The sequence below is a fragment of the Phyllostomus hastatus genome, unplaced genomic scaffold (assembly GCF_019186645.2).
Source record: "Phyllostomus hastatus isolate PE091 unplaced genomic scaffold, TTU_PhHast_1.1 phas_contig_1, whole genome shotgun sequence".
Lineage (NCBI taxonomy): Eukaryota > Metazoa > Chordata > Mammalia > Chiroptera > Phyllostomidae > Phyllostomus > Phyllostomus hastatus.
This window is the reverse complement of record NW_025333498.1, coordinates 36433703-36459005: the sequence shown is the minus strand read 5'-3', so window position 1 is coordinate 36459005 and position 25303 is coordinate 36433703. Positions and strand designations below refer to the sequence as shown.

The 25303-nt window shown below is 37.3% G+C and overlaps 2 pseudogenes; one reads left to right on the top strand and one right to left on the bottom strand.

Annotated features, from left to right (window-relative positions):
* Positions 1-5988: 5988 nt before the first annotated feature.
* LOC123824695 lies at positions 5989-6752 on the bottom strand (annotated as a pseudogene).
* Positions 6753-17622: 10870 nt separating this feature from the next.
* Positions 17623-18627, top strand: LOC123807190 (annotated as a pseudogene).
* The last annotated feature ends 6676 nt before the right edge of the window (positions 18628-25303 follow it).

Sequence of the window (25303 nt, the reverse complement as noted above, 5' to 3'; positions counted from 1 at the left end):
TGAAATTTGCTTTGTTTAAAATGCTCTCAATTAAATGATAAGGGTCCAAGCAAGAAGTGAGTTTGTTCCTCAAAGTTTTATGGCTCTTCAGCTACCTGACCTGACTCAAAATAGGCCCTCAGAGTCCTTTGTATGTTTGATTCTTACTGCCTGATAATGATTAATGAGCTTTACCTGTATTCTTGTGCAAAATGAACCCAATAAAAGCTTGTCAACGCAAGGGTAGGGGCGCTCTCCTCTTGAGAGAGGGTCCTTGCCGTCCCTTTTCCTCACAGGACTCGGTAGCCCATGTGAATTTGTCTCTCGTCTCATCTATAATGCCTCGGACACTGCGGGCCAGTGTCTGCGTTACTCCTAACAGTGTTTTTTGAAGAGCAAAAGTTTTAAGCTCTTTAAATAAATTTTTATTTTTAAAATACAATTGATATACAATATTACATTAGTTTCAGGTATACAACATAATAATTAGACATTTACAAAACTTACAAAGTGATTCCTCTGACAATCTAGTACCCATCTGTTAAATATATAGAGTATTAATCCCTTTATCTTTTCATCCATCCTGCCAAACCTCCTCCCATCTGGTACACATCAAAATGTTCTTCTCTGTATTTATGAGTCTGTTTCTGTTCCACTTGTCTGTTTATTTTGTTTTTTAGATTCCACATATAAGTGCAGTCACCTGGTCTTTGTCTTTCTCTGACTTTTTTCACTCAGCACACCATCTAAGTCCATCCGTCATTGCAAATGGCAAGATTCCATTTTTTTAATGGTTGAGTCACATTTTATTGTATATATACACCACTTCTTTATCCACTCACCTATTGATGCGTGTTTAGATTGCTTCCATATCTTGGCTATTATAAATAACACAGCAATAAACATATAGATGCAGATGTCTTTTTAATTTAGTGTTTTAGGCTTCTTCAGATAAATACTTGGAAGTAAAATTGCTGGGTCCTTCTTTGTCTCTTGTTATAGTCTGTGTTTTAGTCTATTTTGTCTGGTATAAGTACTACTACCCTGCTTTTTTTTTTTCATTTCCACTTTCATAAAATATCTTTTTCCATCCCTTTATGTTCAGTCTGTGTATGTCTTTGATCGGAAGTGAGTTTCTTGTACACAGCATATATGAGAGTTTTGTCTTCTTATTCAGCCACCCTCTATCTTTTGATCGAAACATTTAATACTCTGCATTTAAGGTATTTTTTCATATATTTTATTGATTATGCTATTACTGTTGTCCCATTTTCCCCCCTTCACTCCCCTCCACCCTGTACCCCTCTCCCACCCATACCCCCCCTTTAGCCATGTCCATGTGTCATACTTTTAAGTTCTTTAGCTTCTACATTTCCCATACTATTCTTGCCCTCCCCCTATCTATTTTCAACTTACAATCTATGCTACTTATTCTCTGTACCTTTTTCCCCTCTCTCCTCCTCCCACTCCCCTGTTGCTAACCCTCCATGTGATCTCCATTTCTGTGGTTCTCTTCCTGTTCTAGGTGTTTGCTTAGTTTGTTTTTGTTTTTGTTTTAGGTATAGTTGTTAATAATTATGAGTTTGCTGTCATTTTACTGTACATGTTTTTTATCTTTTTCTTAGATAAGTTCCTTTAACATTTCATATAATAAGGGCTTGGTGATGATGATGAACTCCTTCAACTTGACCTTATCTGAGAAGCACTTTATCTGCCCTTCCATTCTAAATGAAAGCTTTGCTGGATAGAGCAATCTTGGATGTAGGTCCTTGCCTTTCATGCTTTGGAATACTTCTTTCCAGCCTCTTCTTGCCTGCAAGGTCTCTTTTGAGAAATCAGCTGACAGTCTGATGGGAACTCCTTTGTAGGTTACTGTTTCCTTGTCTCTTGCTGTTTCTGGGATTCTCTCCTTCATTTTTACCTTGGCTAATGTAATGATGTGCCTTGCTGTGTTTCTTTTTGGGTCCAATTTCTTTGTGGCTCTCTGAGCTTCCTGGATTTCCTGGAAATCTATTTCCTTTGCCAGAATGGGGCATTCTCCTTTATTATTTGTTCAAATATGTGTTCAATCTGTTGCTTTTCCTCTTCCCGTTCTGGTACCCCTATAATTTGGATGTTAGATCGTTTAAAGATGTCCTGGAGGTTCCTAAGCTTCTCCTCACTTTTTTGAATTCTTATTTCTTCATTCTTTCCTGTTTGATTGTTTTTTTCTTCCTTCTGGTCCACTCTATTGTTTTAAATCCCAGTTTCCTTCCCATCACTATTGGTTCTCTGAGCATCTCCCTTCATCTCTTTTATGGTAACCTGCATTTTTTCATGTAATTTGTGCCCAAAATCAACCAATTCTGTGAGCTTCCTGATCACCAGTGTTTTGAACTGTGCATCTGATAGATTGGCTATCTCTTAGTCGCTCAGAAAGGATGAGTCCTGGGGCATTGATCTGTTTTTCTGTTTGAGACATGTCTCTTTCTCTCTCTCTCTCTCTCTCTCTCTCTCTCTCTCTCTCTCTCTCTCTCTCTCTCTCTCTCTCTTTGTCTGGTCGCTCCTGTTACGGTGAGGGGCGGAGCCTTAGGTGTTCACCAGAGCTGGGCACCCCAGTCGCTAGATTGTGATGTTGTATGTGGGGGCGGGAGGGAACAATGGTGGTGGCTCTGGTCTCCCGGGACCATAGTCCCTTCCCTGGAATCCTGGGCTGTGTGCTCTGTCCCAGTCCACAATCACTGCCTCACTGGGTCCACCATCTGCCACTTGTGTACTCAGGGTTGACCCGCTGCAATCCTGCGTGCCCCGGATGCCCCACGCGCTCTGCTCCCTGTTGTCCTATGCATCCACTGCTCTTTGCTCTCCGCGCCGCGACCCTTGCTGCAACCCGCACCCCAGCTGCTAGTCTCCGCCCCGCCTACCGGTCTGGATGAAGGGGTCTACTTCAACTTCTTGGCTGTCCGACTTCCATTCAGATAAATTCTCTATCAGTTCTGGGTGTTATTCTGCCTCTAAATTATGGTTGTTCTAATCTTGGTTGTGTGTGGAGGTACGGTGCGTCCACCTATGCCTCCATCTTGCCGGAAGTCCATAACTTTTGTTTTTAAGAAAGAAGACTGAATTACTTTTTAAAGATTTGTTTTATTTTTAAGCAGGTATAATTTACACAAAATGCATAGACTATATGCCCCATTCAATGAGTTTTTGAATTTTTTTATCTATTCTTTTTTTCCTCCTCCTCTTCCTCCTTCTCCCTCTTCCTCCTCCTCTTCCTCCTCCTCCTCCACCTTCTAATCCTCACAGAAGGATATGTTTATTGATTTTAGAGAGAGAGAAAGGGGGCAGTGAGAGAAACACTGATGTGAGAGAGAAACATCAATTGGTTGCCTGCCATACGTGCCCTGAGAATCAAACCCACAACCTAGGTATGTTTCCTGATGGGGGATAAAACCCAAAACATTTTGGTGTACAGGACAATGATCCAACCAGTTGAGCCACCTGGCCAGTGCTCAATGTGGCTTCTTCTTCTCATAGTCTTATTTACAGGACTTCAGTTACACTTCAGGTGGTCTCATTGATGGTTGTTCTATAATTTAGTTTTGATTTTGATGTGGTAATGGGAGAATGTGAGTACTGCATTTACCTACTTTGCCATCTTTACTGGAAGCCTGTATATAAAAGTTGTAAGTTTATGGCTATGTAGAAAATATTTGTCTATTTCAAAGTTGCTAAGATTTTCTCCTATATTTTCCTCCAAAAATTTTATAGGTTTTCCTTTGACATTTAAGTCCATTAATGTGAGTTAATTTTCTGTATGCTATAAGGTAACTCAAATTTCTTTTTCCTCTTTTTTTTTGTTTTGCATATAGATATCCAGGTGTTCTAGCATTGTTTTTTTAAAAATTGTCTCTTTTCCCACTGAATTGCATAAGCATCTTTGAGGAAATTCAATTGACCATGTGGGTCTATTTCTGTACTCTGTTCTGTTCCATTGACCTGTAGGTCCACCTTTATACCAATACAACATTTTCTTGATTACTGTAGCTTTATAACAACTTTTGAAATAGAAAGTTTTGCAAATTTCTGCTTATTTTTCAAGATCATTTTAGCTATTCTCTTGTTTTTCTTGTTTTGTTGTACCTGGGATTTGGCCACGTTTTCCTATTTCTTTATATGCCTTGTGCCCATTTGTTGAGATTTAGGCATTTGAAAAGCCAGTCAGCTTATCTAGAGATTCTGGGGACTGCTCAAACCTTTTCTGGTGATTTGTGTTCTCAGGGTTTATGGATCTAATTTCACAGATAAGGAGATTTGCCCCTGTGTCATCTCAGGCGCCCATCATTTCCTCTCCCCCCTAGTGTTTCTCTGCACTACTGCAGTCTTTCTTGAGCTGTAACAAGCTATGGCACTGGTCATTGTTCTCAGCTACCCGTAACTGAGCATCCAAAGTATACCTCCCTTCCTATCAGTAGTCTGAGTCAGGCAAGGAAGACACCAACCCTTTGAGCAGCCCACTGAAAAGCCAGAACATTAGATACACATTCCATCTTTTCTTTCCCTCCCCAGAAAGAAGCTGGGAGTTAGGGGTTTTCTTTAGATAGCTAGCATGGTGCTATGCTTAGAAGGGTAAGGGCTAGGACAGACAATGGGAGAAAACTTCCTACCTGATTACACAGATCTCTTCTTGGCTTTGCACTCACCTGGGGTGTTGCAACCCATTAACTGCGTTGTGGAGTTCTCACTAAGGTAATTTGTCACATATAAGTGTCATTTGTTAACTCAGCTTCTCCATGGCAGAACAAGGACCTGGAACTTCCTATTCTGCCATCTTACTTATGTCACCATTCTTGTTTATGTTTTTTAATTTTGAAAAATATTTTAAATTTACAGAAGAGTTATAGACTACTATAATAAACTGTTGCCTAGATTTACCAACAAAATATTAACATTTTGCCACATTTGCTTTATCTCTCTTTCATATAAATGAACTTTTCTGAGCCATCTAAAGTTGCAGATACCTCATATTTTACTCTCAATAGTTCATGTGCATGCATCCTTTAAGAATAGTCATATTTTTCATGTAATAAGATCAACACTCAATATCTGATATACAAAAATGTTGAATTCATTGTTTACCACAGAAAAGGATTTTTTAAATGATTTTATTTATTTATTTTTAGAGATAGGGGAAGGGAAGGAGAAAGAGAGGGAAAGAAACAAAGAAAGGAAGAGAGAATGGGCAGTCTCTCAGTCACCCCCAACAGGGGAACTGGCCTGCAACCCAGACTTGTACCCTGACAGGGAATCGAACCTATAACCTTTTGGTTTACAGGCCGACATTCAATCACTGGGCCACACCAGTCAGGGCAGGAAAGGATTTTTATAAGACTTTTAGGATTGACATATTTTCAGAGGTCTATGTGGATTAATGTCATCAGTAGAAGTGTGGTTAGTGAGGTGACACTGTTGTTGATTGTTTGGCACTCCAAGGCATGTTTACTGCAATGAGTTCATACCTCACTGGCAGACTTTCAAAGTGATGAGCTGATGCAGGTTAGCTGACTTTTAAACTGTATTCACTGAGGTGAATTGTTGAACAATTCAACAGGTTTAAGACCAGTTCTAATGGTTACATGTTATCATGGCTCCTGAACAAGCAGTTTTTTCCTACATTTGTGGGGACTGTTTTATTCTCAGTCCTCTCTTTTGGTCCTCATTCAGTCAAAGCTGAAACAGAGACCCTAAGTCCAGATCTTCACCACTGCTTTTGTTGTTGTTGTTGTTATTGTTAGAAATTTCTTTTTTATTATTTATTAAGCACCAGCTTACTACTGCAGAAAATGTCAAATAACTCTTTGCCAACTTATTCTTCCCTCCCCCCCAAAATTCTTGATAATGAACTTTCAAGTAATCATGTTCTCTTCTCTCTTCTGCATAAAACTTGGTGAAATAAAGACAAAGAACAGTGTACATCTTGCTGTAAAATGCTGCCCACAGCTGTGGAAGCAGTGTCTACCCAAGCTCCCCTTACAGTCCAGGCCCTGAGAAACTCTTATTCATGAATTACCTCTTCACAAAGCAAATCCACTCCCTGATGGGTTTATCATTCCAAAGGTCAAAAACTGTCTCACAAAGTCTTGGTCCAGTCTCTTGCCTTGGATGCTATAAATAGGTCCTCATCTCTTTGCCGTCCTGTTTCGTTGCAGGGTTGGCATAAACTGTATTAAGTAGAAAATCAGGCTCTTCAGGAATGGGAAAATTAATGATTCCCAGTGTATACAATACCTTTATTTCTTGCCTTGGCTTTCAGAATTGCACTTTTGGAGTTTCTGGAAACACTCAGAAATTTAGAGAGTTATGCATATCAAGGTTCCATCAGCTTCATTCTTTTTTTTTAACATTGATTTTTTAAAAAATATTTTATTTATTTATTTCTAGAGAGGGAAGGGAAGGAGATAGAGAGAGAGAGAAACATCAATGTGTGGTTGCTGGGGGTCATGGCCTGCAACTCAGGCATGTACCCTGACTGGGAATTGAACCTGCGACACTTTGGTTTACAGCCCGCACTCAATCCACTGAGCTACACCAGCCAGGGCTCAGCTTCATTCTTAATTTCATAGTTTTTGAAGAAGACATTGGCCTTGAAGTCATAGATGGCTTCATCCACATTATCTGTAGGTTTTGTCTCTCTAGGGGCAGGTCCTTTGACCTGACTCTCTGATGGGAAAGAGTGCCTTGTTTCCAATGAGTTTGGTGTCGGGGTCCATGAGAGAAGAGTGGTAAGCAGGCATCTTCGTGGCCCTCTAGTTTCAACCAGATGAGAATGACCTGGTGAGAGCCTGGACCTGGGTCTGGCAACTAAGGACAGGTAGGCAGAAGTGAGCCAGAGGGGCAGAGGGAGGGCAGAACAAGGGCTTCTGGCCTTGCTGTTCGCCACTAGCTGCTGCTATACAACTGTGGTTGATTGTTTTTGAATGTGAGGTTTCCTTTGTGGAGATAGGATTTTCAGTTTGCACATTGATTATTGTGATTTTTATCTTGATTTTGCCTTTGAATCAATTGTTGAATCACTGTTAGCACAGTGCCTGTGCAGAAATATCTACTATTTTGGACAACAGACATTAAACAACAGTGGGACAAACAGGTAAACTAGAGGTAGCTGTCATTTCAAAAAGGGAAGGAAGATACTTCACAACATGAACCAAGAGTCCACAGGTCTGATGAATAAAACAAGGCTTATTGACTGCCTGACTCTTAAGTCAGTTTGTGTTTTCTTTTAGATACATATAGATTGTCTTTGTCTCACCTAACATGTTATTCTCTGTGCAAGAAGAAGTTGTAGAAATGGCACAGACTCATTGCTGGTGGGCCAGAAAAAAACCTTACAGTATTCTATTCTCAGCCAGTCTAAAGGATTGCTTCCTTCAGCTGTGCCTCTGGATGGTGGGAAAACACCCTTGGGAAACTTTTCCCAGAAAGGACTTTATCTTTCAGATGACTCTTTTTTAAAAATCTATACTTCATTGAGAGTTTTGGGAATTATGCTCATGGACTGTCCTGTAGATTGGTTAACCCTGGTTCTGAGTCAGCATTGAAGAAACTGATTCCCACATAAGAGAAAATATCCAGGAAGTGCCTAAGAGATATGTTTAATTTTACTGAAGTTGTAGAAATACTGTTTCTGGGTGTGGTTATAAGAAACAGTTACTGCTACAGCCCAAGAATAATTTTATCCCCCTCCCCCAGCAAAAGAACATTTTTCTTCATTATTGTAAATAATAATAATGTAATTTTATATGATGTATTTTAATATATTGTTAGCCAATATATTGTATATCATATTAATGTAATTATTAATACATGCATTATAATATAACTTATTATAATACAATTATATTTTTTGACATAGCATACCTTCATATTATTTTTCAAATTGGTTGTATTACCAAAGCTTAATAGAGCTAAATTACAAAATTATGAAAGTGTTTTTATTTTTAATTTTTTCAACATTAAAAATGTTATTTATTTATTATTTATTTCTGTTTTTATTGGAGAGAGTTTGTGATTTTTTTAGTAAAGCTTGTGTCTAAGCACATGATTATTAATGGTTAGGGAAGCATGACAGATAGAGTCAAAGTATACAACTTTAAATCAGTACAGAAAGAAGTATGAATAAATAAATGTGTTTAAGCAAGTGTGACAGGGAAATGTAAAAGTACAGCATAAGGAATATATCAATAATATTGTAATAATTAAGTGTGATGTCAGATGGGTACTAGGCTTATTAGGAGATCACCTTGTAAGTTATGTAAATGTTTAATCACTACACTGTACACCTGAAACTAATATAATATTGAATGTGAACTGTACTTGGGAAAGAAGAATAGACATACAAAAGAACACTGTTCTGGTAGTTCTGGGCAGACACATTCTACAGTGTGTAATTGCCAGTTTATTTCAAGATCTTGAATCAGCAGTCAATTTTCAGGAACCATCAACTTCTGGAGGTTCTCTGGAGAATTTCAATTTAGAATTGAGAATAAAATTTAGAATCACATCTCTCTAACAGATGTGGTCTTGGTTATGTTAAGGTCCTTTATATTTTTCTAGAAGATTGTCAGTTATATACATAATTAAATTTTGAAGTAAAGAGCAAAATTCTATGTATATAAAATTTCATGAATAACTGCCAAGTTAAATGTATTTCTACATTACTGGATACATAAGATGAAATGCCCTACGTAGATCACTACTAGATCTAATGGTATTTTAACCACTGTCAATGTGGTGGCTGTTCAATAGGATATGTCTTAATCTATCCTAAATACCAATTACTATTAAAGTATGTATTCATAAGAGGGAGGGAAGCAATTGATACAATTCATTGAGTGACGCTCAGAGGATCTTGTAGGGTGTGATCCTAGCCTATGCCCTACCTTTACAACATTTCCTGGTTAATCTGGTTCCAGACAGGACATGAACTGGCTTAAATCCTCTGTCCTAGAAGGTGTCCCATAAAAGTTAGATTCTGTGGACAGTTTGTTCCTACTGTGGATGGGTTATTTCATGAAAGATTTCTGCAAGCATTCATTTGGGTGCTATCAAGTGCCCATTCTGGACTTGCCAGATTTCATCCTCATGGATCTTATAATGTGATCATTCTCAATGATTATTTTCTGAATTTGAGTGTCCAGATTTTGTGAATCTATGATGGTATCTTTGAACTTCTACATGGATTTATTGTTAACATTTTTGTTGTTTTATATGATGTCCTGTACAAGGGCTTTAATCAGAGAAATCTGTTTGCCACGAAGATCTGTTCATGTATTTCTTTAATATACATAAAGTTTTCTATAGTAATTGTAGTATAGTATATTAATTTCTATAATAACTTTTTTGTGAATCTGTAGATTTATGAAGCAATTATTTTAACATGATGATGTCAAGTAATTGATATATTTGTTATCTCAATTTTAAAGAGACTGTGTTTGTATATCTTTTTAAAAAGGGGAATTATTGCCCTGGCCAGCATGGCTCAGTTGGTCGGGCATCATCCCGTGAAGCAAAAGGTCCCTGGTTTGATCGCCGGTTCAATTCCCTGTCAGGGCATATGCCTGGGGTGGGGGCCTGATCTCCAGTTGGGACACATGCAAACGGCAACCAATCATTGTTTCTCTCTCATACTGATGTTTCCCTCCATCTTCCCCTCCCTTTCCCTGTCTCTAAAAATAAATAAATAAAAATATTTTAAAAAGTAAATTATTCTAAAAGCTTACCAATCTTAATCTATATATATACTTTTATATATAGATACATATACACTTATGTATATACGTATATTCATATATACACATACTTTTTTATAGTGACAATCTAATATGCCCTAGAAAGGATCATCATTCACTCACTTGAATAATTTTTGGCTTTTGGTACAAAGTTGGGTTTTATAAGAGACAAGACTATTTTTTATACATCAAGCCTGATATTTTCATAATTTTAATAAAAAATCTAATAATATTGAGTTCGGATTTGGTACGATAGTGTCAGAAGTTCATTTTTGATCATCAGCATCTTGAATTACAGAAGCACAAGTATGGGATTCTCTTTCATAGGGTTATGGAGTTACTGGATTTAGTGTGCTACACTAGTATTTCATTTAATGAAAAGAGAATAAGAATTAACAAGTTAAAAATATTGAGTGGTTTCTGCTAGCAATAGTGATTTAGTTCATGTGCCAACATTAGATTATAAGTTCTAGTAGGAGATCTCAGGCTATTTTGACTTCCTATTTGAGAACTGTAATTGCTCTGACACAAGAAAGCTTTTTTTTTTCTTATTTAAGGGATACGTTTTATAGATAATGTTTTTTTAGTAGTTAAAATACCTAGAGCATGTTCTAATATTTTCATGTTTGTACAAAAGAGAGATTTATATAATTAAGGAACAGAATCAATCTGTTATCTATGGGCTGTGCTCCAAGTTAACCTGTTTGTCTGTGTAATCTTTTCATCCATAAGAATTCCGCAACCATAGCTTTTTTATATATATAGTTTCTTGAATCATACATGGTATATACATCCTCATATCTAGATGAACTACAATCTGATCATGTATAAGACCTGCAATATATTTTGTCTAAAAGTAGATCTTCTTAAATTTGTCGATATTTGGGTTGTATAGAGATCCACAAGACTACCCCAGGTACAGTGATTTTCTAGAAGGGCTCAAGGGACTCAGTATATAGGTGTACTCATGGTAAAGGAGTATGAACATTGTAGAACAAAATCAGCAAAGGGAAAAGGCACCTGGGCATAGTCTGGGAAAACCAGACACAGGCTTCCCCAGGATCGTCTCCCATTGAGTCACACAGGGATATGCTGTATAAATAAAGCTTATATTATATATTTATATGCTTTATCCCTTAGCATTGAGTTGTGACAACATGTGTGAAATGTTGCCAACCTCAGAAGCTCAAGACTCAGTGCCCAGGGTTTCTGCTGGGGGCTAATCACATAGCCATGCCCTGCTGAAACTCTGACTCCCAGGAGGAAAAGCAAGTGTTCAGCAAAAACTATATTGGTTCTATAAACAGTTTAGTGAGGTACTCTCTTACCAGTTTATGTTGGGAACCTCCGAAATCTAAGTTTCCAGATTCCAGCCAAGGGCCAACCTTACAGTCCTTTCCAAGGATAGCAGTTCAAGTCTACCATGATGACTGTATTCTACACAATGCTGTATCACAAAGAATAAAGAATATTCCTCTGATAATGATCTCAAAATATCGGTTACAGTGAGACATTGAGTTGCTGGAGATTTTTTTAAGTTCAGCAGTTCTATTAAACCAAGGTAGATGAAGTTTATTTCTCCTCAAGTCTGTCACAATTTGGTGTATATATTCAAATTTGTCTTTTCTTTTTTTCAAACAATCTGATACTGTCATTTTTGCTGTAATCCAAAAGCTTTTCTTGTTTTCTTTCTAATGCAAAGCCTATTTGTCTTTCCTCTTGGTTTTTTAGACAACTTAAATTTTTACTCTGATATAGAGGTGGAACTGAAAGTAGACAAGTGATATCTACATACACAAGAAAGCTGTTTTCCCCTCCTTGGGAAATAAAAAAAAAAGAATTGGCAATTGCTGGGTGCTCTTGTCTACATTGAAGCTGTATCACTGGATAGATTTTTGGATAGCTGTCCCATGTTTTAGCCAGTGTGGTAAGTAGTTTCTTTAATGGTCCTTCTACTTGCTATATTTACAAATATTCTTTCATATAGGTTCCTACATCTTAGGGAACAAAGATACTTTGGGGTATTGTATCTACAGAGCCATTAACGATACTGATCTCTATCTTGTTTATTTTTTAAAGCTATCTGCAAAGATTAAGCCACATATTAGATATTTTCTAAACTGCAATTTCATATTTTTAATTAATTTTTTAATTAAATCTCCTAAGTCAGATTTGAGCCCTTGTATAAAAAGAGAAGATAAAGCTCCTTTTACTTCAGATACTGAATGTACCCCAGACTACTGTTTGAAAGCTTCCTGAAGTCTATCTTGTAATTTTATTTATGTTAACAATTTTGAATCTTTGTCTGCCTTTTAAAAAAAGGTTTATATATAATTGTTTATATAACGTATTTTTCTTTTTTATTAAAAAAATTTCACAGCTGAATTATTAAAATCTCTTTCATGTCTTGCTGACCTTAGCAATTTTTCACCTTGGAAGGGCTCACAATTTAATTAAATTGGTTGGTACAGATCTGTAGCCCAGAACAGTAAGTATCACTAAGAGTCCTGGCTTCTATAGCAAAAACTTCTCTCTCTAAAGATTAGCAAATTCTTTAATTATAGCCCTTACTTTGGCTCTAGACCAGGATTTAAAAATTTTTTCAATTTCAGTGAACATTCAATATTATTTTATGTTAGTTTCAGGTGTACAGCATAGTGGTTAGACATTTACAGTTTACGAAGTAGTCCTGCCATAAGTCTAGTACCCACCTGACACCACACACAGTTATTACAATAATATTGACTATATTCCCTATGCTATTTTTTATATCCCTATGATTATTCTGTAATGATGAGTTTGTACTTTTTAGTCATTTCACCTTTTTCACTCAGCTCCCCTAAAACTTTCTTCCATCTGGAAACCATCAGTTTGTTCTCTGTATCTATGAGTCTGTTTCTGTTTTGTTTGTTCATTTACTTTCTCCTTTAGATTCCACATGTAAGTGAATTCATAGTATTTGTCTCTGTCTGATTTATTTCACTTAGCATAATACCCTCTGGGTCCACCCATGTTGTTGCAAATGATAAGATTTCATTCTTTTTTTGTGGCTGAGTACTATTTCATTGTATATATGGACCATAACTTCTTTTTGCAGTCATCCATTGATGAGCACTTAGGTTGCTTCTATATCATGGTTATTGTAAATAATGCTGCAATGAAAATAGGGGTGACATATCTTTTCAAATTAATGTTTTGGATTTCTTCAGGTTTCTATCTGAAGTCTCTTATAGACAGCATGTATATGGGTCTTGTTTTCTCATCCATTTAACTACTGTATGTCTTTTAATTGGAGCATTCAATCCATTTATATTTCAGGTAATTATTAATGGGTACATAGTTATTGGCATTTTATTATTTATATGTCTTCTTTTTCTTCCTCTTTAGTATATTTTATTGATCGTGTTATTACAGTTGTCACACATTTTCTCCCTTTGCCACCCTCAGCCTGGTACTACCCTTTGCTCCAGCAACCCCACCACCCTCCGCCAACTTAGTTCATGTGCACAGGTCATATATATAAGTTCCTTGGCTTCTCCATTTCCTATACTGTTCTTAACATCCCCCTATTTTGTACCCAACAACTATGCTTTTTAATCACTGCACCTTTTCCCCTTTCTCTCCCTTGTGCCTCTCAGCTAATAACCCTCTAAATAATCTCCATACCTATGACCCTGTCTCTGTTCTGGTTGTTGCTTAGTTTTTTTTCTTTTTTTAGATTCATTTGTTGTTAGTTGTGAATTTGTTGTCTTCTTAATGTTCATAGCTTTGACTTTCTTCTTCTTAAGTCCCTTTTACATTTCATGCAATAGTGACGTGGTGATGATGAACTCCTTTAGCTTGTCTGGGAAGCACTGTATCTGTCCTTCCATTCTAAGTGATAGCTTTGCTGGATAGAGTAATCTGGGTTGTAGGTCTTTGCTTTCCATCATTTTGAATACTTCTTGCCAGTCCTTTCTTGCCTGCAAAGTTCCTTTTGAGAAATCAGCTGGTAGTCTTATGGGAGCTTCTTTGTGGGTAACTCTCTCCTTTTCTCTTGTTGCTTTTAAGATTCTCTCTTTATCTTTTACCATTGGTATTTTAATTATGATATGTCTTGGTGTGGTCTTCTCTCGATCCAACTTGTTTGGAATTCTCTTTGCTTCCTAGACTTGTATGTCTATTTCCTTCACAAAATTAGACAAGTTTTCTTTCATTATTTTTCCAAATACATTTTCAGTTTCTTCCTCTTCCGCTTCTCCTTCTGGCACCCCTATATTCAGATGTTGGCATGTTTGGAGATGTCCCAGAGTCTTCTTATATTATCCTTGCTTTTTTGAGTTCTAGTTTCCTTTTTCTGTTCTGGTTGAATGTTTATTTCTTCCTTATGTTCCAAATCATCGATTTGAATCCCAACTTCCTTCCTCCACTGTTGGCTCCCTGTAGATTTTTCTTTATTTCACTTAGTGTAACCTTCATTTCTTCCTTTGTGTTGTTGCTGTACTCAATAAATCCTTTAGGCATCCTGATAACCAGTGTTTTGAACTCAGCATCTGGTAGGTTGGCTATCTCCATTTCATTTAGTTCTTTTTTGGGGGTTTGTTCTGTTCTTTCATTTCGGCCATATACTGGTATCTTTGACTCCTCAATTTGGCATTCTCCCTGTGTTTGTTTCAGTGTATTAGGTAGAGTTGCTTTGGCTCTGTAAAAGGCATCTGTAAATTGTGTGGGTACAGAGCCTTGGGTAATCACCAAGGTTACCTGCTCTCTGGGGGTTTGTGAAGCATTTGCCCTGTTTCTAGTCACTTTACCTACTCAGTGTGTGACTGCTGCCCTTATAGCTGGTGCCCGGGTGTTGAATCCCAGAATGAATGGGTTTACATACATTTTAAGACCATATGTGTCCTTTAAACAAAGCTTTCTGAAAATCCAGCAGTTTCTTCCATTACCCCAATGCCCACTGGTTTTTACAGACAGAAGTTATGGGGATTTATCTTCCTGTTGCTGGAACCCTGGGCTGTGCAGTCTGGCCTGGGGCTGGGATCACTTGCTCCCAAGGTGTCCCTCCTGATTTTTATCTACCACACATGAATGTGAGACCACCCATGCCCGTTCCACCACCACCGTCACCTCTCCACACCACACCACACCACATTTCCTCTCCTCATCACCCCATGTCCATATTTCTGCCCCTCCTACCCATCTGGATGAATGTGACTTCTTTAAATCCTTGATTGTTGGACTTTCATACAGTTCAATTTCCTGATGGTTCTGGGTGTTATTTGTTTTGAGATCTATGTGTAATTCCTTTTTGTAGTTGTGCAAGGAGGTGAAGCATGTCTACCTACACCTCCATCTTGACTGGGAGCCCTTCCTCTTCTTCTTAGAGAAGTTCCTCTAGCACTTCTTTTATAATACTACTTTGGTGGCAGTGAAATCCTTTAGGTTTTTCTTGTCTAGGAAGCTCTTTATCTGTCCTTTGATTCTAAATGATAGTTTGCTGGGTGGCATAATCTTGGTTTTATTTCCTTGCTTTTTATCATCTTGAATATTTCATGCCAATCCCTTCTGGCCTACAAAGTTTCTGTTCACAAGTCATTTGACAGTCTTATGGGAGCTACCTTGTAGGTAACTATCTGCTTTTCTGTTGCTGCTTTTAAGATTCTCTCTTTGTCTTTAACCTTTTGCATTTTAGTCATGATGTTTCTTGGTGTGGACCTCTTTGGTCATCTTGTTTGAGATTCTCTGCTCTTGTTGGACTTGTAAATCATTACTTCTTCAAGTTGATTCTCAATCCCTTGATCTCTCTCTTCTTCTGATACACCTACGATATTAATGTTGGTTTGCTTGATGTTGTCTCATATGTCCCTTAAACTATCCTAATTTTTTTCTTTTTCTTTTTGCTGTCTTGATTGGGTGTTTTCTGCTACCTGTCTTCCAAATTGATCATTCAATCCTATTCTTTGTCTAATTTGATATTGATTCATCCTAGGATATTCTTCATTTCAGTTATTTTTTTCTTAATCTGACTGGTTCTTTTTTATGATTTCTATGTCCTTTCTTATGCTTACTATCTCTTTGTTGAAGTTTAAGTTCCTTGGACATCCTTATAACCAGTGTTTTGAACTCTGTATCTGGCAGACGTTTGCCTCCATTTTATTTAGTAGTTTTTTTTTCTGTTTTTTTCCCCTATTCTTTCATTTGGGACATGTTTCTTTGCCTCTCATTTTGGCTGCCTCCCTGTATTTAATTCTATGTATTAGATAGAGCTTTTATGTCTCCCACTCTTGGTAGAGTGGCCTTATGTAGTAGATGTCTTGTGGGACCCAGTGGCAGTCTCCCTGGTCACTTGAGCTAGGTGCTCCAGGAGTGTCCCGAGTGTGGTCTGTGTGCACCATCCCTTTGTAGTTGAGCCTTGATTGCTGTTGGCACATCATTAGGTAGGGTTGACCCTCAGGCTGACTCACTGTGAAGATTGGCCATGACCACAGCATAGGAGCTGCTGTGCAGGAACTGACCCCATGTAGCAAGATTTGCCCCAGTGTGGTCTGGTGTCTGCCAAGGCCACTCTTTGGGTTTGTTGCTTGTGGAACTTAGCGGGTAATCTTTGGTTATGGTCTGAAACCAACCACCAAGTTTATTTGTTCTGGGGCCTCTTGGAAAGGGCTCTGGTACAGGCCAAGTTCAGAGGCCTGTGCCTGGCCCAGAGCTACCTGGTAGGAGCTACAAAATGATCTGTGGTTGATAGTTTGTCTGTACTGGGCCTGGAGGTATGTGGGAGAGGCCATGTTGTTCATTGAGGCCAGTTGCCGCCATCGTTGGACCTGGGACCACTCAGCAAAACGGTACTCCAAGGTCTGCTTCCACAGGCTGGGTTTCTGTAAGGGTCAGCCCCTTAAAGAGCTTCAGGCTGTACATGAGCTGGGCAAGGGAGTATCCCAGGGAGTCAACAGGGTGGGGTGAGTGGTGTTCACCAGGTAAATGTGGATTCAGATTTGGCCTTGTCGGGGAGAACTCATCACAGGAACAATGCCCCCACCCCCGCCAGCTATGTGAGAGGAGGGCTCAACACAGGGACAACATTGGCTGTCCCCCTAGCCCTGTCCCTTATGCCACACAACCCAGTCTCTCCCTATGTCTCAGACACTTCCTGAGCTAGTATTCCTCTTCTGGAGATCAGAGTGACTGCCTGTGAGTAAGTGAGGCTGTGTATGGGCACTTTAAAAGGATGCCTTGGTTTTCAGCGGCCTTCTGCCTTCCCACGCCAAATAAATCCCTGCTGATTTTCACAGCCAGATGTCGTAATTTTGATGTGGTCATGGGTGGAGGTGAGCCCAGCATATACCTACTCTGTCATTTTGACCAGAACTCTAGACCAGCATTTTAAAAAACTGAGCTATAACTAACAGGCCAGGATTTGTATTCAACTTCAAATGCCCATGAGCTGATAAATGGAAAAACAAAATGTGGTTTACCTATTCAATGAAATATTATTTGGCCATAGAAAGAAATGAAGTAAATGCTACAATATGGATGAACCTAGAGAACAAAATGCTAAGTCAGAGCCAGTTATAAAAGGTTACATGTCATATGATTACATTTATAAAAAATGTCCATAATAGGCAAATTTATGGAAACAGAAAGTAGAGTAGTGGTTGCTTGGGCTGAGGTGAGGGGAGTATTGAGTAGAGAGGGGAGTGATAGTTAAAAAGTACAGGTTATTTTTTTAGGTGACAAAAATGCCCTAAAATGTATTTTAGTGATAGTTTTACAAATCTGAGACTAAATTAAACACCATTGAATGATACACCATTTTAAAAAATCCTCAACTGAGAATTGATTTTAGAGAAAGAGAAACAACGAGATAGAGACAGCGCCAGGGCAAGTGCGAGCTGGACGGGCACTAGATGACTCTGTGCTTGCTGAGGAAAAGTAATTAAACATGGGCAAAGGAGATCCTAAGAAGCCGAGAGGCAAAATGTCATCATATGCTTTCTTTGTGCAAACTTGCCGGGAGGAGCACAAGAAGAAGTACCCAGATGCTTCAGTCAACTTCTCAGAGTTTTCTAAGAAGTGCTCAGAGAGGTGGAAGACCATGTCTGCTAAAGAGAAAGGAAAATTTGAAGACATGGCAAAGGCGGACAAGGCCCGTTATGAAAGAGAAATGAAAACTTATATTCCTCCTAAAGGGGAAACAAAAAAGAAGTTCAAGGATCCCAATGCACCCAAGAGGCCTCCTTAGGCCTTTTTCTTGTTTTGTTCTGAGTATCACCCCAAAATCAAAGGAGAGCATCCCAGCCTATCCATTGGTGATGTTGCAAAGAAGCTGGGAGAGATGTGGAACAACACTGCTGCAGATGACAAGCAGCCTTATGAAAAGAAGGCTGCTAAGCTGAAGGAGAAATACAAAAAGGATATTGCTGCATACCGAGCTAAAGGAAAGCCTGATGCTGCAAAAAAAAAAGGGAGTTGTCAAGGCTGAAAAAAGCAAGAAAAAGAAGGAGGAGGAGGAAGATGAAGAGGATGAAGAGGATGAGGAAGAGGAGGAAGATGAAGATGAAGAAGATAATGATGATGAATAAGTTGGTTCTAGCACAGTTTTTTTTTCTTGTCTATAAAGCATTTAACCCCCCTGTACACAACTCACTCCTTTTAAAGAAAAAAATTGAAATGTAAGGCTGTGTAAGATTTGTTTTTAAACTGTACAGTGTCTTTTTTTGTATAGTTAACACACTACCGAATGTGTCTTTAGATAGCCCTGTCCTGGTGGTATTTTCAATAGCCACTAACCTTGCCTGGTACAGTATGGGGGTTGTAAATTGGCATGGAAGTTTAAAGCAGGTTCTTGTTGGTGCACAGCACAAATTAGTTATATATGGGGATGGTAGTTTTTTCATCTTCAGTTTTCTCTTATGCAGCTTATACAAAATAATTGTTGTTCTGTTAACTGAATACCACTCTGTAATTGCAAAAAAAGAAGTTGCAGCTGTTTCGTTGACATTCTGAATGCTTCTAAGTAAATACAATTTTTTTTTATTTAAAAAACAAAACAAAACAACGATGTGAGAAAGAAACATCAATCCGTTACCTACTGCCCCCTACCATGTGCCCTGACCAGGGAGCAAACATGCAATCTCAGTATGTGCCCTGACTAGGACTTGAACCTGCAACCTCTTGGTACACAGGACAAAGCTCAAACCAACTTAGCCACCTGAAGAGGATGAAGAGGCCACCTGGCCAGGGTGAACTATACACTTTAAATGAGTAACTTGTATGGAATGTGAACTATAATGCTGTTAGAAACAAAGGGAAGAATGAAGGACATGACATTTATTTCACATAAAAGAATAAATATGGAGAGCCACTCAAATTCATTACCAGGGAAATGAAGAACAACATCACAGGAAGCTACTTTTTATACAAATGTGAATGGTTCAAATTGAAATGATCAATACCGTTAGACAAAATGTGGACCAATGAGATCTCCTATACAATTGCTTGTGGAATTGTAAATTGGGAATGCCACTTTGGAAAAAAAAGGTGTCATAGACTTATGAAGTTAAATGTTCTCATATCCTATGATTCAGAAATTTCACTGCTAACCAAAAATCAATGGAAAGACCTTTCCGATGAGATTGGTTGTAATGTTAACAAATGTGATATTTGGTAATGCACAATAAGCTGTATCAACATTTGAAAGATCTACATAACTCAAGGACAATATTTTGCAAATGACCAATGTATAGTCATACGAAATCATGTATAGATAAAAGACCCACTCAAAATTCGGTAATTGACCAATGTATTTAATGTAACAGATATGAAAAGTTCATTGATAAAACTTCAGATTCCACAATGCAATTAATCTTTAAGGAAATATTGCTTCTCAAGTTTTGGTGTTATATCAAAGAAGAATATCTACAATCTGAAAATGCCATTAAAATATTGTTCACTCTTCTAACTACATACCTGACCCAGTACAGAAAGAAAACCAGACTGGGTTTTCTTCGTTCTCTTAATAAAACAATATAGCACAGTAAATTAAAGGCAGAAGCCTTTTTGAGAACTTAGCTCTCTTTTATTAACACAGACAAGAAAATAAAATGCCATGCTTCTGATTTTTTCATGAAATCTTGTCATTAAAATATAATATTTGTTAATATGTAATGTATAATATGTAATATGTAATTCATTATTGTTTTTAAATAAGTATTTTTAAATTTCTAAAAACAAAACAAAACAAAACAAAAACCAAAGCAGGAGAATAAACAGGTTAATGGCAAACATTTTCAAATAGTAGACCTCCAAAGCAAAAGGATAATAACCTTATTAAACCCTAGGGCAAGTACCAAATGGTGTTATTCCAAACCAAAAGGTCTAATTACTCAGAGGAAAGAACAAAACCTAATGATCTTAAGCAAAGGTCTACTTGGCTACACATCCTAGAATAAAACAATAAATACAGTATTGAGAATACAATAAAAATAGAGCTCAGGTGGTTCTTGAGACTGAAGCCTCTTGCAGCTGACCTGAGTAACAAAGTATGGACACAAAGGACCCAATAAGTGTATCTGTTTGGCCAAAGGTTACCTGGGATGATGCCAAGCAAGTTTGCAAAATGACCTTGGTGGAATTGCCAGAATTACCAAAGGATAATGTAGCTACCAATCAATATCTGACATAAAAAGACAAAGCTGAATTTACTTCTTACTGTAGGAGTGGAGGTTATGCTGGTCAGTCATAGTCTTATAAAAGCAGTCTGCTGGAGTCATCGGAAAGCGTGGTGTTCAGGATGGGTGGGCTTTCAGAGGAGTAAGTGGTTTGGCATGATCCTTAGAAGCTGGGTTACTCAAGTGGCTATTTTTTAAAAGACTTAATTAATTAATTAACTTATTTATAGGGAGTGAATGAGAGAAACATGCAACCCAAGTATGTGCCTTGACCAGGAATCGAACCGGTAACATTTTGGTTTGCAGGACAATGCCCAACCCACTGAGCCACACCAGTCAGAGTTGAAGTGACTGTTGTTGATTGGTTGGTACTACAAGGCATCTCTTTTGGAGTAACTTCATCCCTGATCAGCTGACTTTAACAAGTGAGAGGCTGATACTAATTGGTTGACTCGCAAAGGGCAGTTTTACCGAAGTGAGTTGTATTTATCAACTGAATGTGTTTAAAAATGTTTCTGGTTGTGACTTGGTTCTATGTCTACAGAACAATCAATCTTTTTCTAAATTTAGGAGAATTTCTTATTCTGATTTTCTTATATAACCACAGTAGTTATCAAATGTAGAAAACTTAGTCTTTGTTCAAATTTCCTTATTTGTTTTCAAATTTCCTTATTCTTTTTTTTTAAAGATTTTATTTTTATTTATTTCTTAGAGAGGGAAGGGAGGGAGAAAGAGAGAGAGAAACATCAATGTGTGGTTGCTGGGGGTCATGGCCTGCAACCCAGGCATGTACCCTGACTGGGAATTGAACCTGCGACACTTTGGTTTGCAGCCTGTGCTCAATCCACTGAGATACGCCAGCCAGAGCTTAAATTTCTTTATTCTTTTAAAGCAAAACGTATTATTTACAAGATTTGTTGATCTGTGATCACACATTGCATTTAGCTGTCATGTGTTTTTTTTCTTCTTTATTTTGAAACAGTTTATCTGCTTTCCTTTGTTTCTTATGACATTCCCATTTGAAGAATATAGGCCAGTTTTTTGTTTGATTTTTTGTCTTTTTGTTTTGTTTTGTTTTTATAAAACATCCTTCAATATGAATTTTTCTGATTCTTTCCTCATGGATAGATTTAGGCTCTGAACTTTTGGCCAGCATACCATAAGAAGTGATATTGTTTCTCCAGTGAATCACATCACAGAATCTCAGTGATACCAGTTTGCACCGGTTTTGGTGATTTTCATGTGTCTCCACTGTAAAGTTACTATTTATCTCTTCTTGCTGATAAGCATCTTATGGGGAGATACATATTATGAGACTGTGCTCCCCATCAGACTTTTGTTCAATGGTTTTTGCACCTACTGATTTAGCACCTGATCAAGAAAATCAATTTTCTTGAACCACTTATTACAATTACAGGTGCAAAATGGTGACTTCCTAACATTGTCTTTCCTTTTCCTCTTTTTAGTCATTTATATTTTAGTATCAATATGGGCTCTTGGATTCTTCCTCTATTCAATGATTCATAATCCATTGCTCCAGGTTCAGTCAGTGAAAGTCCATCAAGTGAGCTCCTGAGTCCCTTTAACATGTTCCCACCATCTTTTAAGCACTTGTTTATTTTCTGGCACAAAAAGATATTCCAGGTTTTTCTTATACTTTCTCAGCCTCAGCCCTGGAATTAGCCATTTCTCTAAGGAAATCAGTTCCTTTTAGTAAAATAAAATTTTCCCATTTTTTTAATATCACTATATATTATTTCATATGCACAGTATTATACAGTATAGACATCACATAATCTGTTTCACATTACTTGTTTATCACCTTATTTTTTACAAACAATTCTACTAGGAACAAAAGTCTTGTTAAAAGAATACAAATGTAGCCACTTTAAAATGGAGCTGCCAGAGGAATTGGCCTGCACACCTCATGTCTCAAACCTCTGGGATACTAAAACAGGGCAAAGTAACCTTTTGGACTAGGACTACAGCAAGATTGTATCCCAAAGAACTGTTTGCAAAGATAACAAGAAAACAGTATGACCACTGGACAAATGACTCTCAGACTAAAAATTAAAAATATCTTTTAGAATTAGTGTGACTGTATTATGGTATCTGCACCAATAGAAATGTCTTCCTTCTATTGATATAATTGTTCCTTTTCCCTTTCTCATAAACATCCTTTGCCTTTGTCTCCTAATGGAGCACACTGTATGGGCTTCTGCCTGAATTAATGATTCTGAATAGCTATTCCTATTGATCTCAAATAAATGCTTGTTTGTCTCTCACTTTGAAAAGACTTTGTATTTTTAAGTTAACAGTCTCTATTCTTTACTTTGCACATGAATGAGTATATTTGTAGAATATAATAATATAGAAGGGAAATTTTTGCATCAAAGACTTTGAGAATTTTTCATTTTGATAAATACTGCAAAATGTCCTTCTTAGAGGCTGTACTGATTTATATTTCTACCTACCAGTTCCATATGAAAAACAGACTACGAAGCTTGCAAATTTTGGTCAAAATTCAGTTTTATCCATAGTACATTTAGAGGATTTAAAATTTTCAATTACATTAGTGTACTACAATAGGCAGTTTAAATTTTTTTTCTTAACCCATTGATCAAGAAAAATTGGACACTTAATCCTGCCCTGAGTAGGCCTGGTGATGAATTCAAACTAAACTAATTTTCTAAATTTGTAATTTTATTCTTTTTCCACAAAGTCCTGAAGCACAACAATGAATCACTTTCCCTTTTGGGGTCTCAAGGCTGTCAGTTTAAATTGTTTCTAGCTCTTGAGCTTCTAAAAGACTTTTCTTTTCTCTCTGTACGTTTTGAGATATAGACAAAGAGTTTCTGCATACACAGGTGGGTTATTTCGAAAATAGATATTTGTATTCTAATTATGAATAAAATTAATAGTTAAGAGCTATTTTTTAATGTTAAAGAAAATTGTACCTTGAGCACTGTAGGACGCTCAGACTTTGGAACTGAAAGGAATCATTCTGGGCGCATACTAAATTTTCAGATCACTGGGTTTACCCTGGAACTTCTGGTTCAGTAGGTCTGATAGGTATGGCCCACATATTTGTATATAATCCCTTGTGATTCTGATGCAAAGACCCCAGAACTGAACTTTGAGAAATAAAATTTTAAATTACTGCTGATTGACTATAGTGGCATATTTGTAATGTGGGCTAGGAAATCCATGACAATGAAAAAGTGATTATTTTTTTAAACGTTCATGGTTTTATATATTATATGCTATTTTTCTTGAACCTGAGAAACTAGTGTTTCTATGGCCAATATTTCCTGAATATTTATATCATGTACCCACTCACTGTTTAACTAATTTCCATGTATTAAGTTATATATACCTCACAAGCCTATGAGGTAAACACAGTTATTTCCATTTTACAGAAAAGGAAATTGAGGCACAAGAGGTTGCATAACTTGCCAGAGTCACACAGCTAAGCAGTTAGTAGACAGGCCCTGACTGGTGTGGCTCAGGGCGATGGGTGGTATCCTCAGGGCGATGGGTGGTATCCTGCAAATGGGTGGTATCCTGCAAATGCCTGGGTTGAGTCAGGTCTCACACATTAATGTTTCTCTCCCTCTCTTTCTTCCTCCCCTTCCCTCTCTCTAAAAATAAATAAATAAAATTTTAAAAAAAAAGAAGTTTGTAGACAAGATTTCAACCTTATCATTCAGGCTCCATGTTTTGCCATTATACCATGCTGTCTCCGTCTTTTCACATGAACTTGAAGGGGTTCGAGTTTCTCATCTAAAAATGAATTGGTTTGGTCATTAATGGTAGGAACTCTCTGCATAGCTCAGTGGAAAGAGTAAAACTATTTGTCCAGATAAGACTTTTAGTCTCTTAAAGAATTAAAGTATCTCTTATTCGATATAAGTCGATAACATTGTGGAGTAGGTCTGAAGGCAAGGGTAGCAGATTTCATGTTAGTCATGGTGCAGGTGTATGTTTATTGATGTGAACTAGTGATGGGATGAAATCATCTGTAAAAAAGGTTTTCCATCTATTAATTATTGAAAAGTTTATCATGGGATCTTTTAGCAATACAGAATTAAAAAGCTAAAAAGGTCTCAACGCGTGGTTCTCTTTAAATAGTTATCTTGTGGGGTAATGTTACAAATGTTCCTTAGAACACTTACACTCCACAATGTCTAAGACAAACATTAAACTAATTTATATATTTAAAAACATTTTATTTAACATAATTTATTTATTTCCTGTAATAAACTTTGAAAATACCTACTATGTGTCAGGATTTGAGCTAGGTACTAGGGAGTAATAATTACCATTTACTGAAGTTTGGTGTTGGTATAATTTTTTCTCAATTTATTAATGAAGACATGGTGAAGCAAAGCATTTTTCTGGAAGATCTCAAGTTTTACACCATGGCAGAGCCAGTATTTGAATCCTCATCTGACTCCAAAACTGGGCTCATTACATTAACATTAGTAATTTGGACTACTGATGAATACTTTATTTTACTAAATGAGGTACTATAGGAGTCTTTCAAGTAGTGAGCTTCCAAAGGACTCTTTATGTTGAATTTTCTTACAATGTTCAAGAACAAATCTACCATGAAAAGTATACCATCATGTTACAGAACAGAACAAGGGGGGCCTTGGACGATATACTATTATTGAAAGAAGGCCCTGGGTCCGTTATGTCCGCCGCCCGAGGAAAGACATCTCTCAATGCCAGAGATTCGTGAAAAGGAAAGGAAATGTTTATTTAATGCTATACAAACTTAAAGTAATGACCTAATGTCTTTATCAAAAATCCTAAAGTCCCTTAAAGCACCCACAAACAGACACAGTCCTTCCTTCCTTCCCCCTTTGCCCAGTCCAGAGTACCGTATCTCAGGAAAGGAAAACG